The sequence below is a fragment of the Aethalodelphis obliquidens genome, unplaced genomic scaffold, assembly GCF_003676395.1.
Source record: "Aethalodelphis obliquidens isolate GAN/ISIS:26980383/991018 unplaced genomic scaffold, ASM367639v1 scaffold16, whole genome shotgun sequence".
Taxonomy (NCBI): Eukaryota; Metazoa; Chordata; class Mammalia; order Artiodactyla; family Delphinidae; genus Aethalodelphis; species Aethalodelphis obliquidens.
The window spans coordinates 19,244,895-19,261,331 of record NW_020837960.1 but is presented as its reverse complement, the minus strand read 5'-3'; the positions used below and the strand labels follow the sequence as shown (position 1 = coordinate 19,261,331).

At 43.7% G+C, this 16,437-nt stretch overlaps 1 pseudogene; it reads right to left on the bottom strand.

Annotated features, from left to right (window-relative positions):
* Positions 1–7,939: 7,939 nt before the first annotated feature.
* On the bottom strand, positions 7,940–8,073 carry LOC113625865 (uncharacterized; annotated as a pseudogene).
* Positions 8,074–16,437: the final 8,364 nt, after the last annotated feature.

Here is a 16,437-nt window from a genome sequence, read left to right as displayed (position 1 = left end):
CTTTTAAAGATAATTCAGAGGGGCTCTCTGCTGAGTGGCAACCCACCATCCACCATGGCTTTTCTGTTCCATCAAAGGCTTACTTCCACTTCCAGTTAGTCTTACATCTGTAGTGCAAAAGGGCTCAACCATCCCCACACACGCTTGCATTCCTCTCAGCTCACACTACTGTACAGGTCCACTACCCCTTGCCCTCAGTAAACCATCATGTGGACAAGTAAGAATGGCAGGGAAACGAAGGCCTCACTCTCCCTTCCCTACCCTGGAGGTCTTCTCTCCCACCTTCACTAGGCTTCTGGAGAGCACTTAGAAATACCACATTTAGGAAAAAGAGCCTTTGGATGAAAAGCATTTTTGTGTGCGGCTCGTTGAATGGGAAGGCCAGCCTGTTGAATAAGGCGAGGGTAGACCTCTGGTGGTCCCCTCAGGAGCCTACAGGTTGCATGAGGTCCCACCCTCCCACACCCAGCTACCCAAAGTGCATTCAAGCTCCCACCACCACCCCACAACCCCTCCAGGCCCATGTGGCTGAAGGCACCCTAATGCCAGACCAGCCTTTCCAGAGACAAGCCTCAGATGTCGCGATTGGATCCGGTCCACCCAGGTTGTAAATACTGGCCATCCAGATAACCTCTGTGGCTCCCTTGCAGGCCTTCCGCAGCCTGGGCCTTTTGGAATCACAACTGGTAATGTGAATTGTCAGTCGGTGATCACCCCCATCTGTCAGACTTGGTCTCATGCGCATCGTCCATGCCTCTGCCGTCCACCTGTTTGGGCTGATGACAACATTTCGTTATTTCCCTTCCTCGTCATAAGGTTAGCCCGGGCCTCTCGATGGGGAGGGAAACACTCTTCGGAGAACCTGCTTTTGAAATCGACACTCCCCACACACGCTTGCATTCCTCTCAGCTCACATTACTGCAGCTGCTCCCATGTCTGGATCTAAACCCTCATCTCATGCCCCGCGCAGCTGAATTACCTTGCCCAGGGAGCTTTTAACATCTTGGCAGGGACAGAACACAAGCCTACCCCACTGGAGACTAGCTGGGCTGGGCCCTGTATTTGATAGCCATCTCAACATATTCAGAGCCATAGGAATTTTTTCCCCCTCTGCTGCTGGTTTCTTTCCATACTACTAAACTTTGCAAAATAAATGACAAGATGCCGCAGGCTAGGCTAAATTCAGTGCACAATCTCTAGCTGTGCAGCATAGCCAAAGGGACATGCACGGGCTTGCTTTTCCCTCTCATGGAAATAAACAATCCAAGAAGCAGAGCACTCACTTTTTTTTTTAATTTAATTTATTTATTTATTTATTTATTTATTTATTTATTTTTGGCTGCGTTGGGTCTTCGCTGCTGCTCAAGGGCTTTCTCTAGTTGCAGCGAGTGGGGGCTACTCTCCGTTGCGGTGCACGGGCTTCTCTTTGTGGTGGCTTCTCTTGTTGTGGAGCACGGGCTCTAGGCACGCGGGCTTCAGTAGTTGCAGCACACAGGCTCAGTAGCTGTAGTTCAAGGGCTACTGAGCGCAGGCTCAGTAGTTGTGGCGCACGGGCTTAGTTGCTCTGTGGCAGGTGGGATCTTCCTGGACCAGGGATCGAACCCAGATTCTTAACCACTGCACCACCAGGAAGCCCCAGAGCACTCACTTTTTTTAGGACCAGATGTTCATTCACCTCATGACGTGGGTTGTCCCTGCCAGTAAAGAGCAGGGAGCCCAGTGGTCCAGACTGACCAGATCAGTGTGGCACCCGACACCCGAGAATGTCATCTAGCTGTTCCCCACGGTATATTCTTGCCATACCTCAAGTGAATGGCCAAAGGGTCCAAGCCCAAACTACCATCTAACTGAAAGTTATTACAATCTAGGATTTTAAAGTTACATATCCTAGACCATCACAAGGCGTAGTAGACCACGTGCAGTTGAGTTTTGCCATTTCTTTCCATTTGAGGGATCCCCAAACGTAATTGTCCACAGTTGTTATGGGGCATCAGAGAGCCAGCATGAAGTCTTGTGTCCAGAAGTTCACTGATTCCACACATATTACACAACTGTCACGTTAGTTTTTACACAGAAAATGTTTCTCTGCAAACTTAGCCAAGATGACTTATTAGCTTTGATCTTCTAATTGAACTGTGTTTCTCTCCCTTGCCATCTTCCTCCATCATTTTCCAATTAACCTGATGGGGCAAAAGATAAGTTGCCAAAAAACCCGTTTTCACTCTGATAAAAGTGTTTTTTAATAACGTTTAACAGCAATGTTTTAGTGCCCCCTACTGGTATGTGACATTAGTGGTCCATTTGCAAAAAAGGTTCACTTAACCTTTTAGAGAAAAGATAATAAAAGATAACTCAGAAAAGAAAAAAAGAGTCTTTTATGAGCCTTTAAAATTTGTCTAATTTTTATACTATATAAATACTTAAGAGTAATAGATACTCCACCATTTTTATTGTTCATTGTATAGGCATATTTTAACATTAAACATCTTGATTAATTTATATCTTTCACTCTATCCAGTATTTAGTTGGGGTGAAAAAAACTTTATCAGTTTCATTTTGGGAACCGGATCATTTTTATTTAATAAGTAAATATACTCGTTAAGAGAGAATTTCCATTAGATCTTCACACCCTCTCTGAGGCTGCTTATTAGTCTAAAATAGAACCTTTGTTTCGCTTCAGAAAAAGGGAGGAAGTAGGCTTTGGGAATGGATCCATCTTTAAAGGAAATTTATGCTTTGGATTTTCATGAACAATGGATAATAATTATGGAGGCAGATTGCTGAATAGCCGTTATGATAAAATCCAAAATCCCAGTAAGGAGAAAGGACAAACACTCCATGCCATAAGAGATCAGGAGACGGAAGAACTACTAGACGGGACAGGAAGTAAGGCAAAGAGGTGGGGAGGGTGGGTAAGAGTTGGAACCGGAGTGATGATTAATTAAATGTGGAGAAAGATTTTTGTGCCTGATAAAGCAAGCCCTGTTTTAGATAGTAAAATAATTTTGGAACAACGATTTGCACTTAGAAACCATTTTTTTTCTCATTGTATTTGGGTAGAATGTGCAGCCAACTAGGGCAAAGGGAGCCCATATGGCCTAGAGCTCTCTGTCTACTCCTAGCCAACACTAAAGGGGAGAAAATGTAAGTGGGCGTCCAAGAGCGTTCCACAGCCAACTGGAGCCTGGTCTGTGCTGAAAGGTCCCAAGGGCCCAAGAGGGGAAGATATGCAGTGATTCGGGGTTTCCACTTCAGTCAGTGATGGGCGAGCCTGTTTTTGAAAGCCAGAGGGAAACTAGAGATAGCTTCATGTCAAATATGGGCCAAGTGAAACCTTTTCACTCATAATCTTGTGCCAGGTTTGAAAGATTAGCCCTGACAGTGAAAACCACTCTCAAAGTATTAGATCCTCACAAAGAGCAAAGCTTCGCAGGAAATTTAAATTTCCCGAAATACTCTCCTCAAGGATTTTCTAAGCTGTTTTCAATCCTTTAGACTTAACCTTCTACTCAGACTTTTTTCCCTTACCCTACTTTTCATTTTAAAATTCATTGGAGGAGCATTTAAGATACATTTGTCATATAACTTTTACTTCTGTCACTTATTTCCACCTCTTGCTTTTAAAATCTGTTAAGTGAGAAGTGAACATTTCATCAAGGCATATACTTAAAATGTCCAAAACCATGGAATGTCTCAGTATGTTCTGCCAAAATCTTAATTCTAGGTATTTTAGCTTCAATTTTAATACCTGCCATTATTAGTCATACTGTAGGGGAAGAAAAGCTGCCTTAACTGACAGTTCTTCTAAAACCAAACCTACCCATTATAATTTCGCAGGAACTAGACAACTTGAAAGCTGTCTCCAGGGCCTATTTCTCATAAGGTCAGAAGCACATTATAAATTTAACTCAGCTTTACATCTCAGCTCACGCTCTAGGGGAAGGGAAGGGACAGGACAAATTTTTATTGTTTTAATAACCAAGCCTATTAAAATACAGATCATTATTATGAAAGAGCTCATATTCACCTCCATTCCATAGCTAGACTAAAACACCTAGCCCAAAAAAAGAATAAAAACAGACGGTCACCTACAAACACATTATGGCTTATCCAGTCTTGATGGGGATGTGGGACTTCTTGTTTTGAAATCACAACCCCTGCAGGTAGGTAAGGTTGGAAACCCTGATATAAAAAGCAGTTGCCCTGATTTTCTTTATGCTGAGTTCTTACCACTAACTTAGAGAAAACCTAGGATTGCATAGTTTTTCAACAAGATACTCACTGATGCTTCCTTACACAACGTTTATGAATAAGAACCAACATTTAGTTCCTGGTAATTATGTGTCTCAGGCGCTGTGTTAAGCACTATATTGTACAACATAGCACAACCCTATAGGCTAGGAACTGAGTTTTACAATCGCTGTCAGATGGGGAAACTGAGGCACAGAGGCAGTAAGTAATTGACGCACAGTGGCACATCTGGTCATGGAGCCAGGCTACCCGTGTCAGTGATCTAAGTGTTGTTTGCTGCACGGACACTGGGCCACACTGCCCCGTGGGAGCAAGCGGGGAGTCCGGGGCTCGCGCTGCAGCGAGTGCCTGGGAGGAGGCCTCCCAGCAGCCAAGTGCTGAGCTGTGTCTTTCAGGGATGGTAAGGAGTTTCCCAATCAGAGAAGGGGTAGTGGTGCTCTAAATAGGGAGAAAGCAAATGGAAAGGTACGAAGGGGTAAAGTTTGCCGTTTAATCGGTGCAGGGCTATGGAGGGCTTTTCGGGGGTAGGTAGGGGTGGGGAGAGGCTTTTTAAAAAGAAGATGATCGGGCTTCCCTGGTGGCGCAGTGGTTGAGAGTCCGCCTGCCGTTGCAGGGGACACGGGTTCATGCCCCGGTCCGGGAAGATCCCACATGCCACGGAGCGGCTGGGCCCGTGAGCCATGGCCGCTGAGCCTGCGCGTCCGGAGCCTGTGCTCCGCAACGGGAGAGGCCACAACAGTGAGAGGCCCGCGTATCGCAAAAAAAAAAAAAAAAAAGAAAAGAAAAGAAAAAAGAAGATGATCATTATCAACACTGTGTTTTAAAACAAGATCACCCTGGAAAAATTGTGTGATCTATTTTTAGCTCTTTTAATCATGCACATAGAAGCGAATTCAACCCCATTGTTCTTGGGGAAGACAGGAAAGTGATGCTTCAGAAGGTGCAAAGTGCTCCACTATTATCTTCTCATAAGACTATGTTCCGTATATTATGTTTTCATTAGCGGAACACCTCCTCCCCGAATCTGGATTTAGCCCACTCTATGCTTATACATTATAAAATGATCTTACAAATGTGCTGAGCAGATGTTTGCAAGGATGGTGGAACTGAGGGAGAGATCTGGGCGTTTGATCCCTTCTCCACCTGTGACTGGATGGAGAGCGGGAAAGGGGACTGGGCGGCTCAGCATGGATGAGGCTGAGCTCTCTGTCCCTCAAGTGAGGGGAATCAAGAAAACTGACCTGAGCTTGGGGAGATCTTTAGGACAAGAAAGTAGGTTTTCATATATTGGGATAGTTTAAGAAAACCTTGTCATTCTGTTATATTTTCATCAAACATTTATTGAATTTCAACTCTGCCAGCTAGCATGCTAAACCTTGTTCACTGGAAATGAACAAGGCACATTTTGGGAACTTTGGCAACTTTGCTTAAAAAAAAAAAAAAGCAACCTCTTAGCTCTATTCTTCATGCCACTGATTTGGTAGTTATGGGTAAGGCCAAGAAGCGTCCTAAATATTGCTTATTGAAAACCACCACAATAGGTGATGGGTTGGGGGAATGCCCTGACTGTCCAGTGGTCAGGACTCGGGGTTTTCTCTGCTGTGGGCCCAGGGTTCGATCCCTGGTTGGGGAACTAAGATCCCACAAGCTGCATGGTACAGCCAAAAAAAAAAAAAATGTGGGAATCCCAAAGAATTTAAGAATTAAAAACAAATGATGAGAAAGGGGTATCATGACTCAATTTCTGTCTTAAAAAAAATATGTACCCTGGACATGTCTGTCGGGTAGACAGTGGTTTCCAGACCCAACTTCTCCTCCTAGATGGAACTGACCTGCCTACAGCCCGTAGCTCAGGGAAGCTGCCCTGGACTGGTTGGGGCAGTGTTGACCAGGATTGAATAAAAAGGATCAGAGGTTCTGATCCCAGGGCCAGCCATCCACAGACAGGATCATGAGGTGGCCTAAGAGGATGGTTCTGGCCAATATGGACTATGGTTATTACTAAGCCAGCCAGATGGGCTCCTTCCAAGTTTAAGTATACAGGGTTGAGACAAAGTTGGCTCGTTGGTAGGGAGAGGAGGCCAGGGCAGCAGTAGCAAGAACATGCAGACCATAAGAACCGGGCAGACAGGGGCTTCCCTGGTGGTGCAGTGGTTAAGAATCTGCCTGCCAATGCAGGGGACACGGGTTCGAGCCCTGGTCCAGGAAGATCCCACAGGCCACAGAGTAACTAAGCCCGTGCGCCACAACTACTGAGCCTGCGCCCTACAGCCTGCGAGCCACAACTACTGAGCCCTCATGCCACACCTACTGAAGCCCACATGCCTAGAACCCATGCTCCACAGCAAGAGAAGCCACTGCAATGAGAAACCCACGCACTGCAACAAAGAGTAGCCCCCACTCACCACAACTAGAGAAAGTGCACGTGAGGCAACGAAGACCCAATGCAGGAAAGAAAGGAAAGAAGGAAGGAAGAAAGAAGGACCAGGCAGAGGACCTGGCTCCTAGAAGGGCCTCTGATCCAGGTTAAGTCCATGTGGACTTATCACAAATCCTTTTTCTCTTAAGGGGGTTTGAGTGAGTGAGTCTTTGCTTCTGAAGTAACTAGTGCCTAGAAACCATGCCAGGAGTAGGTGGAAGATGGATTGGCAGAAAGGCAGATTTTTGGCAACTCTGCGTTTGATTAAATATTTTATTGCTCTCCTTTCAAATTATTAGTCCAATTGTTTTACATTAGATGCTGTCACTTGTCATTTTCCTCAGGCATTTTCTTTTCACTTTGTACTCCAGACATGGCTGACATTGTGTTCCTTAAACTTTACATCTAATGGGTCCTCTATAAGTGTTACATCTAGAAAGCATGGTGTGCTTAAAGACAACAGTCTACTCCTCCTAAGCTTTTTGACCAACAGGAAATTCAGGTTTCATAAACATAGTAGAACTCCAGTTTGGAGAATTAAGATGTTTGTAAACACTTAACATTGTTTCTGAATGTTAATTGAAGTCTTTGTTGACTGCCTACCATGTATAGGCTCAATGTTCTGCTCACTCCTTTTTTTTTTTTTTTTAAAAACTGTTTATTTTCCATCAACCTATTTCCATTTTAAGAGTTTGTGGAAGAACAGTTTAAGACCACTCAGTGGTTGTTCCTACCCACTCAGTGGCCTGAGCAGTGGGAGCTGCAGACCAGTCTTCAGTGGCAGGCTGAGCACTCCAGTCTCCAGTGGGGAACTGCTGAATAGGCACAGAGGGCACCTGCACACCTTTGGACCAGTCCGCCGCCTCAGGCTAAGGAGCAGTGAACTCAGGAGGTGGGGCGGTCCATTCACCCTGAAACTCCTCCTTGGTCACAGCCTTCTCAGCTGCCGCCTGCTCTTCCTTTTCAATCTCTTCAGGATCTCTGTAGAAGCAGAGATCAGGCATGACCTCCCATGGGTGTTCACGGGAGATGGTGCCACGCATGCGCAGAACTTCCCGGGCAAGCATCCACCACATCAGACCCACTGAGTGAGCTCCCTTTTTAGGATCTTACATCAGGGTACATCAAGTTAGTCTGAAAACAGAAAGGCCAAGTAATGCCTGAGAGGTCCAGGAGTAAGAAATAATGGAGAAAAGCAGAAGAAAACACAGGCCATTTTTTAAATGTTTTTTCATCTCTCCGTAAAGCTTTCATGTATTAAAATCATACATTTGTAGCAAGTATTACTATCAAACTCCACTCATTGGGCCAGAGACCCTTGTGATGTTAGCGAAAAACTTGCCCCTCAATGTAGCACACTACCTTACACTTGTGAGTTCAACTCCTTTTTTTTTTAAGTCAATAAATTTTTATTTGAGGCATTTCACATGCTATGATTCCTTCCACTGCCAATCCTGCAAAGTTTGATTCTTAATCTTCCAGATAGCCCTTTCAAAAAGAACTTTGCTCAAGCCACTGTTGTTGAATCACTTAGTCCACAATTCTTTTAGATGGGTTTCTTTGATCTGTACTTAAATGTGGACATACTTCAAAAATTACCCAGCTGTAATCTTTGGAAAGCAATTTCTTCAAGCAATTTACTTTTTTTAATAAATTTTATTTATTTACTTATTTATTTTTGGCTATGTTGGGTCTTCGTTGCTGCGTGCGGGCTTTCTCTAGTTGGGGCGAGTGGGGGCTACTCTTCATTGCGGTGCACGGGCTTCTCATTGCGGTGGCTTCTCTTGTTGCGGAGCACGGGCTCTAGGCAGGCGGGCTTCAGTAGTTGTGGTGCATGGGCTTCAGTAGTTGTGGCTTGTGGGCTCTAGAGCGCAGGCTCAGTAGTTGTGGCGCACGGGCTTAGTTGCTCCGCGGCCTGTGGGATCTTCCCGGACCAGGGCTCGAACTCGTGTCCCCCGCATTGGCAGGTGGATTCTTTTTTTTTCCTGTTTATTTATTTTTTTATTTTCTTTAATTTTTTAAAAAAATTTATTTTGCATTTTTTTTACATCTTTATTGGAGTATAATTGCAGATGGATTCTTAACCACTACGCCACCAGGGAAGTCCCAAGCAATTTACTTTAAGGCCCTAGAAGTTAAATTGTAGGGAGTACATTGCTATTTCGGCAAATGATCTAAAATATATTATTCCTTAATCGTTTCTAATACTGAAAAGTCTTGTTACACCAATTTTCACTCATGAGCCTAACAAAAACTGTCTCAGATCTCATTGGCACCACTGCAATAAAATTACTGCGATGGAAGCATAACCTGTGTCTCCACGTAGCCGCTCTGCTCACGCCTTTTATCGCATTTACGCCTCACAGCAAACTTGTGGAACAAATATGCTCACACCCATTTTACAGGTGAGGGAACTACAACTCAACAATATTGAGTGACTTGCCCAAAGTCTCTCAGATAGGATATGGGGAAGTTAGGGCTATGAATTGAATATAGGTGGTGATTTTCCTGTTACACCTGACTTTTAAGTTAAACTGTTCCATCCACAGCTTTCAAAGGGACAGCCTAGCATGCTAATTAACCTTACTCCACCCATTCTCCACAATCCCTAAATAGACCCAGAAAGGGCACCTAACCCAAAGTCACCCATCCATAGTGTGGTCAGGGGCTGATGATGTGGATTAAGATTAAGACTCTGCCCAAACTGAGACAAATGGATCCATTAGCTTTTATCCTTCTTAAGAATGTAAACTAAGAGACAAAGATATTATTGTGAGCCAGTGGTGGACCTTTTCACTAAGAGGTTATGATGTTGAGTTGAGAGGCCCCAGTAAATGCAATGTAAGCAAAGAGGAGCAATGATGAAAGCAGCTAGACTTTCCCGGTCTCATCCCTTTGCAAGGTGGATTTAATTTTCCGGCTCTAAAGTCCAAAAGAAGAATATTTGTTGTATCCTTAAACCCCCACCCCCCCCACACCAGACACACACGCATATTACTCTTACTATATCTCTATAGTGAGTAGATACAAATAGAGACATCTAGCTCTCTGCATGTAGTGGACATGAATAGATAATAGATGGGTAAATAGATGAATGATGGATGGATGGATGGATAGATAGACAGACTAATGTAAGAATAGAGTAGAACAGACCAGAAATAGTCTTATTGACAAGTCCAAGAATCTCTTGACATTATGCTGTCTTGAAGAAAAATACATCCACTTTTATCACAGGACCTTTATGATACTGGAGGCCTTCCAAACTTGCACACAATTAATTTCCAACTCTTACTCATTTGAAGCAATAGAGTCAACATTTCCTTCCTACTCCAACTTTTTAAAAATTGTTAGATGCTGTCTTAGTCCGTTCGGGCTGCTGTAACAGAAATACCATAGACTGAGTACCTTATAAACAACAGAAATTTATTCTCACAGCTCAGGAGGCTGGAAGTCCGAGATCAGGGTGCCTTTTCCACGTCGTAGACTGCTGACTTCTTGCTATTTCCTCACACGGCAGAGAGCAGAGGACAAGCTCTTTTGTGGCTCTTTTACGAGAACTAATCCCATTCATGGGGGCTCCACCCTCATGACTTTGTCTAATCCCAATCACCTGCCAAAAGCCCTGCCTCCTAATAGCATCCCAGCAGTGTAGGGTTTCAACGTATGAATTTAGGGGGACACTGACATTCAATCCGTAACAGATTGTGTTGCATATGATACATGGTACCAGACAGTGGACTTGCTACTGGCTGGGGGAGAGTTAGGAACCCGGAAGACCCAAAGGGGCATTAATGAAAGGACGTTTACATTCTAACTTAAAATACAGAGAGACAGGGTCAACCTTTCACCCTATACTTGCCCCCAGCGGGTCCTGGGGACAATTTTGGTCATCAGTCCTTGACAGATCCTCAGCTCTAGGAACATCAATTCCATATTTGCTCCTGTAGCCAAATCAGCCTCTTGGTCTTCTTTGCCCAAATCAGAGTAGGTCCCTAGGGCTGCTCTGAATAGCTGCACAAGTAGTAGGTTGAGCCACATAACACGGTCACTATTTGACTATTCTTGACCTACGTAAACAGCAGTTCCATGTAGTTCAACCCAATACTTACTGACAGAAATATACTTCCAGTGTTTTTCAACAGGGACAATATTGACATTTGGGGCAGGACTGTCCTGTGTATTACAAGATGTTTAGCATTCCTGGCCTCCAGTCACCAAACACCCGTAGCACCACCCTCCCCTAAGAGTCATGATGACAACCAAAAAGCAAAAACTGTCTTTCCGACACACATTTTCAGGTATCCTCTGAGTGGGGCAGTAACATTCCATAATGAGTTTATATAGGATTGTAAGTAAATGTCTTGAGATTTTCATATATCACCAGCAAGTAAAAGAGAGAGAGATGACAGATGGTAAAGTGATTTTCCAAAAGCAGAGGACACAATGTCAGAACCAGAAACCATCAGATTCAGATTGGTTTGCAATTAAACCACCAAAAAGTCAGCCCATGTTTCCAAAATTCATGTATAGATTTGGAGGAGTGTCAAGTGTTCAACCTACATAGTACCTAGCACAAAATAGGCACTCAATAAATGTGTGGGACAATTGGAAGGATACCTAATCTGATTGGGTTCAAATATACTGATCACTGATTAGCACTGTCTTATAGCTAATTGTTTGTATACCTGTCTCTCACTCAAGACTGAAGCTGCTATAGCCAGGGGTCATAACTGATTTACCTTTCTCTCCTGCAGTGGTTTTGTAAATAGCAGGGAATATCTTGAACATAGTAAAGGTCAAAATCAGTGGAATATGATGAAAGGTATAAGTGGACACACTATCTACTAAAGCGTTGGTCCCCTGGCTCCTGGCTGTCTTTCAGAATCAACTTGGGGAGGGAGGATTGTTAAAACCTCAGATTCCCAAGACTCACCCCAGAGTCTCTGAAATCAGAATCTTGGGACTGAATTAGCAGTATTTGTATTTTTATCAGTCTCCCCAGCTGGCTCCAATATGCCTGCCTGGGGCCAATTTTGAAGACCTGGGTTTACAGAACCAACATCTACAGCAGTGTTTCTCATACTTGCAAGATGACAGAATTTGTTATACAAATGTCCAGGTCCCTGCCTTGGAGACCCTGATCAGAGTCTGGGGTGGGTCCCAGGAGTCTGTGTTTTTAATAAGCATCCCAGGTGATTCTTCACTTGATCTTAGCCAAAAGGCCGAGAAGCGATGCCAGGTGATTCTTATAACCAATCAGCATTACTAGTTAAAGGAAGGCCCGCTGAACCTAGTCCCCAGGCTCAAGGCTAGATGCCCACTTGAGGTGTTGTGGTTGGTTGCTATGCAGCATGTTATAGCAGGAGCTGTTGGAGGATGTGCTTACCAAAAGGTTAAGTAAACTAAGAAAGAGGAAGACCTGGCCTACAAGAAGTAATATAACCAACCTAGGAGAGAGATATCCTTAAGAAAACGTAACAAGAGACCCCAGGATGATAGCTGTTCACTATGTGCAGAGGGCAACCAGTCCAGAGCAGGTGAAAAGCTCCCAGGTAAGACTTCTTCAAGAAGGTGAAATTGATGGCGCTGATGCATGTCAGTATCTTGAGTGGAGAGGAAGCAGCCGCACAACGGGAGATCAGCTCGGTGCTCTGTGACCACCTGGAGGGGTGGGAGGGAGACGCAGGAGGGAGGAGATATGGGGATGTATGTTTACGTATAGCTGATTCACTTTGTTATAAAGCAGAAACTAACACACCATTGTAAAGCAATTATACTCCAATAAAGATGTTTTTAAAAAAAGGGATGTAGATATTTAGAAGGTTTTTTTTAGAAGGTTTTTATTTAATCTTTCTATTGGAAGTAAAGTACCTATTTTTAATTATTTATTTTATATATATATATATATATATTTTTTATTTTTTGCGGTTCGCGGGCCTCTCACTGTTGTGGCCTCTCCCGTTGCAGAGCCCAGGCTCAGGACGCGCAGGCTCAGCGGCCATGGCTCACGGGCCCAGCCGCTCCGCGGCATGTGGGATCTTCCCAGACCAGGGCATGAACCTGTGTCCCCTGCCTCGGCAGGCAGACTCTCAACCACTGTGCCACCAGGGAAGCCCCTCTTTTTTTTATTTTTAACATCTTTATTGGAGTATAATTGCTTTACAATGGTGTGTTAGTTTCTGCTTTATAACAAAGTGAATCAGTTATACATATACATATGTTCCCATATCCCCTCCCTCTTGCGTCTCCCTCCCTCCCACCCTCCCTATCCCACCCCTCTAGATGGTCACAAAGCACCGAGCTGATCTCCCTGTACTGTGCGGCTGCTTCCCACTAGCTATCTATTTTATGTTTGGTAGTGTATATATGTCCATGCCACTCTCTCACTTTGTCCCAGCTTACCCTTCCCCATCCCCGTTTCATCAAGTCCATTCTCTAGTAGGTCTGTGTCTTTATTCCCATCTTGCCCCTAGGTTCTTCATGACCGTTTTTTTTTTTTTTTAAGATCCCATATATATGTGTTAGAATAGCATATTTGTTTTTCTCTTTCTGACTTACTTCATTCTGTATGACAGACTCTAGGTCCATCCACCTCACTACAAATAACTCAATTTCTTTTCTTTTTATGGCTGAGTAATATTCCATACCTCTTACTAGTACATCTTATCTTCAGTTCAAAACTTCTGTTTTACCTTCTGTGGAACAAACCTCCAGTTTTTGCCAGAGTAGGGGCAGGTGATAGAGGCACCTAGCTGCTGCTTTTTTTTTTTTTATTGAAGTATAGTTGATTAGCAATATTATATTAGTTTCAGGTGTGTAGCATCGTGAGTCAATTTGACACATTGTGCTCCATTTAAAGTTATTACAGAACAATGGGAATATTTCTCTGTGCTGTATAATATATCTTGTTGCTTATTTATTTCATACATTGTACCTAGCTGCTTCCTAATAGATTTTCAATCAGTCTTTCTCATTTTGTTATACCTACAACCTTCTGCCTTCACTTGCAGAGGAATGTGGTGTAATCAATTACTGATCTTGCTGGGGGCGGGGGAGTTCTATAGAGTAAAACAGGTTGTTCCCATTTTCTTGATCTGCTAATCCCTTATCACTCACCCATTGTCTATCCAGCCTCCAAAATCTTTTCACGTTTTCTCTATTCTTTCCAACTTTACGTGCTTATGACTTAAAAAAGAAATCACTTTCCTGTCATTTTAGTGAGGTTTCAGGAGGGAAGGTAGATGGCAAGAGTTCAATCTGTTATGTTTAGACAGAAACTCTGGTACAGATTGCAATTATGACAAATGTCAAAACTTTTTATTATGGAAAGCTTCAAATGTATACAAAATACAGAGGATGTTAATAAACCCCTCATATTACTCATCGCCCAGTTTCAACAATTACCAATTTGTGGTCAACATTGTTTCGTCCATGTCCCTTCCTATTTGCCCCTCCTCCTGGATTCTTTTGAAGCAAATCCCTGACCTCATATCACTTCGTTTGTAAATCAATAATGGATTTGAAGTGCTTGAGTAACTGCCTCTAGAGAATGAATTTCTGATGAGGGTACTTCAAATGTTAACTAATCCCCTCTGGAGTGTGGGTTCCTAATTAGTGTACTTCAAATGTGAACAGCCTCTAGGATATGGATTAAAGGTAATTTATACATCACACTGTTTTGTTTTAAATTTTTATTGGAGTTTAGTTGATTTACAATGTTGTGTTTGTTTCAGGTGTACTACATCACACTGTTAATACTAAAGTATTTTAAAGTAAATCACCCTACAGACAACCTAACACTGTGGAACTCAAAGTCTAGAATTCATAGGTTTTGTTATCCGACCAGAGGGGAGATACAATATTGGAAAACAGAGGTTATTCGTGGAGAAAGATGGAGAACTTGAGATAATGTTGGACACACAACAAGAAATAGAGACATTGTTTAATATGGTGAGGGCCCAGAGAGAGGTCAGGCTAGGTATTCATATTTAGTAGCTGTTCTTACAGAAACGAGAATTGAGAGCATGTGCGCAAGTGGTTTGTTCAAATGAGAGGCAGAAAGAGATGAGAACGGCCTGAGCTGGGGATGGGAGAGGAAAAGGCGATCGATACCTGTTTGACAGGAAGGGAGTTGGGTGGTGACACTTTCAATTTACAATACTTCATTACAGAGAGCGTGGTATACACATTTGTATATGCTGTACTCTGTGGGCAGGGCTCTTAACCACCTGGTTGTGAACTCTTTTTTTGTTTGGCTTCACCACACAGCTTGTGGGATTTTAGTTCCATAATCAGGGATTGAATTTGGGCCCTCAGCAGTGAGAGCAGAGTCCTAACCGCTGGACTGGCAGGGAATTCCCTGGTTATGAACTCTTGAAGAAACCTCTGGGGAATTCCCTGGAGGTCCAGTTGTTAGGACTCGGTGCTCACTGTCGGGGCCCCGAGTTCGATCCCCAGTTGGGGAACTAAAATCGCCAACAAGCCTCTCAGGGTGGCCAAAAAAAAAGAAACCTGTGGACTTCCTCTCAGAGTAATGTTTTTTTTTTTTTTTGCGGTACGCGGGCCTCTCACTGTTGTGGCCTCTCCCGTTGTGGAGCACAGGCTCCGGACGCGCAGGCTCAGCGGCCATGGGTCACGGGCCCAGCCGCTCCGCGGCATGTGGGATCTTCCCGGACCGGGGCACGAACCCGTGTCCCCTGCATCAGCAGGCGGACTCTCAACCACTGCGCCACCAGGGAAGCCCAGAGTAATGTTTTTAAATGCATAAAATAAAATATATAGGACTATGAAGGAAGACAGTTATGTTGAAATACAGTTATCAAAATATTTTTAATGTTATATAAGGAGTTACTCTTTTTCGACACATTAAATAACAAGATCTAGTGGAAGGTCTAATAATTACTGTAACTTTGAAGCGGTAATGAGTGTAAATTATATTTTGAGATATCTGCAACAACTCTAATGTGATATGAAAATAGCTGTGACTTCTATGGGTGACAGAGTCTTAATACTACTATTACTACTGTGTTTTGTTGTATACATTCATAATGAAGGAAATGCTAATTTTCAGTTAGAGGCGAATGGAAATAAGGAAGTAATTTTTTTTCCCCTAAGTTCACAGACACTCCCCAGCCCTGAATTCTATCTACATATATACCTCCTCCCCCAGTGAGACCCTAGACGCCAGGTTAAGACCCCGTGGTGGGTGGTCAGTTGAATTACTTTATTAATTCAACAGCGATTTATTGCATGTCAATCTGTGCTAGACATGGAGATACAAGGATAACTAAGCTTCAAGGAGCTCACAGTGAAGATGGGGAGACTGACACACAAATAGATGATGGCTATTCAGTATGGCAGGTGCAATGATAGGGGAAAGCCTGGTGTATAAGGAGGGGCAGAGGAGGCCTCTGCAAGCAGTTATGCACGAAATAAGTGAGTGACTTGAGGTCAAAGTGAACTTGGATCCGAGCCTGTGCTCCACAATGGAGGATCTGTAGGCTGAGCTGTGAAAAACCTCAGGATAAGCTGTATCCACCACACGGAGCCCAACATGCCAGTCAAGCCTCTGTACCAGCCATGCCTACCTCCTCTTCCAGCCCCTTCTTGAGGCACTCTCCCGATCACTCTCTCTTAGTCTCCAAGCCTTAAACACACCATTTTCTTTCCTGCCTCAAGGCCACCCTATGTGCTGCAGCTTCTTCTCCTCACTCCCAACACCACACACACACACACACACACACACACACACACACACACACACACAC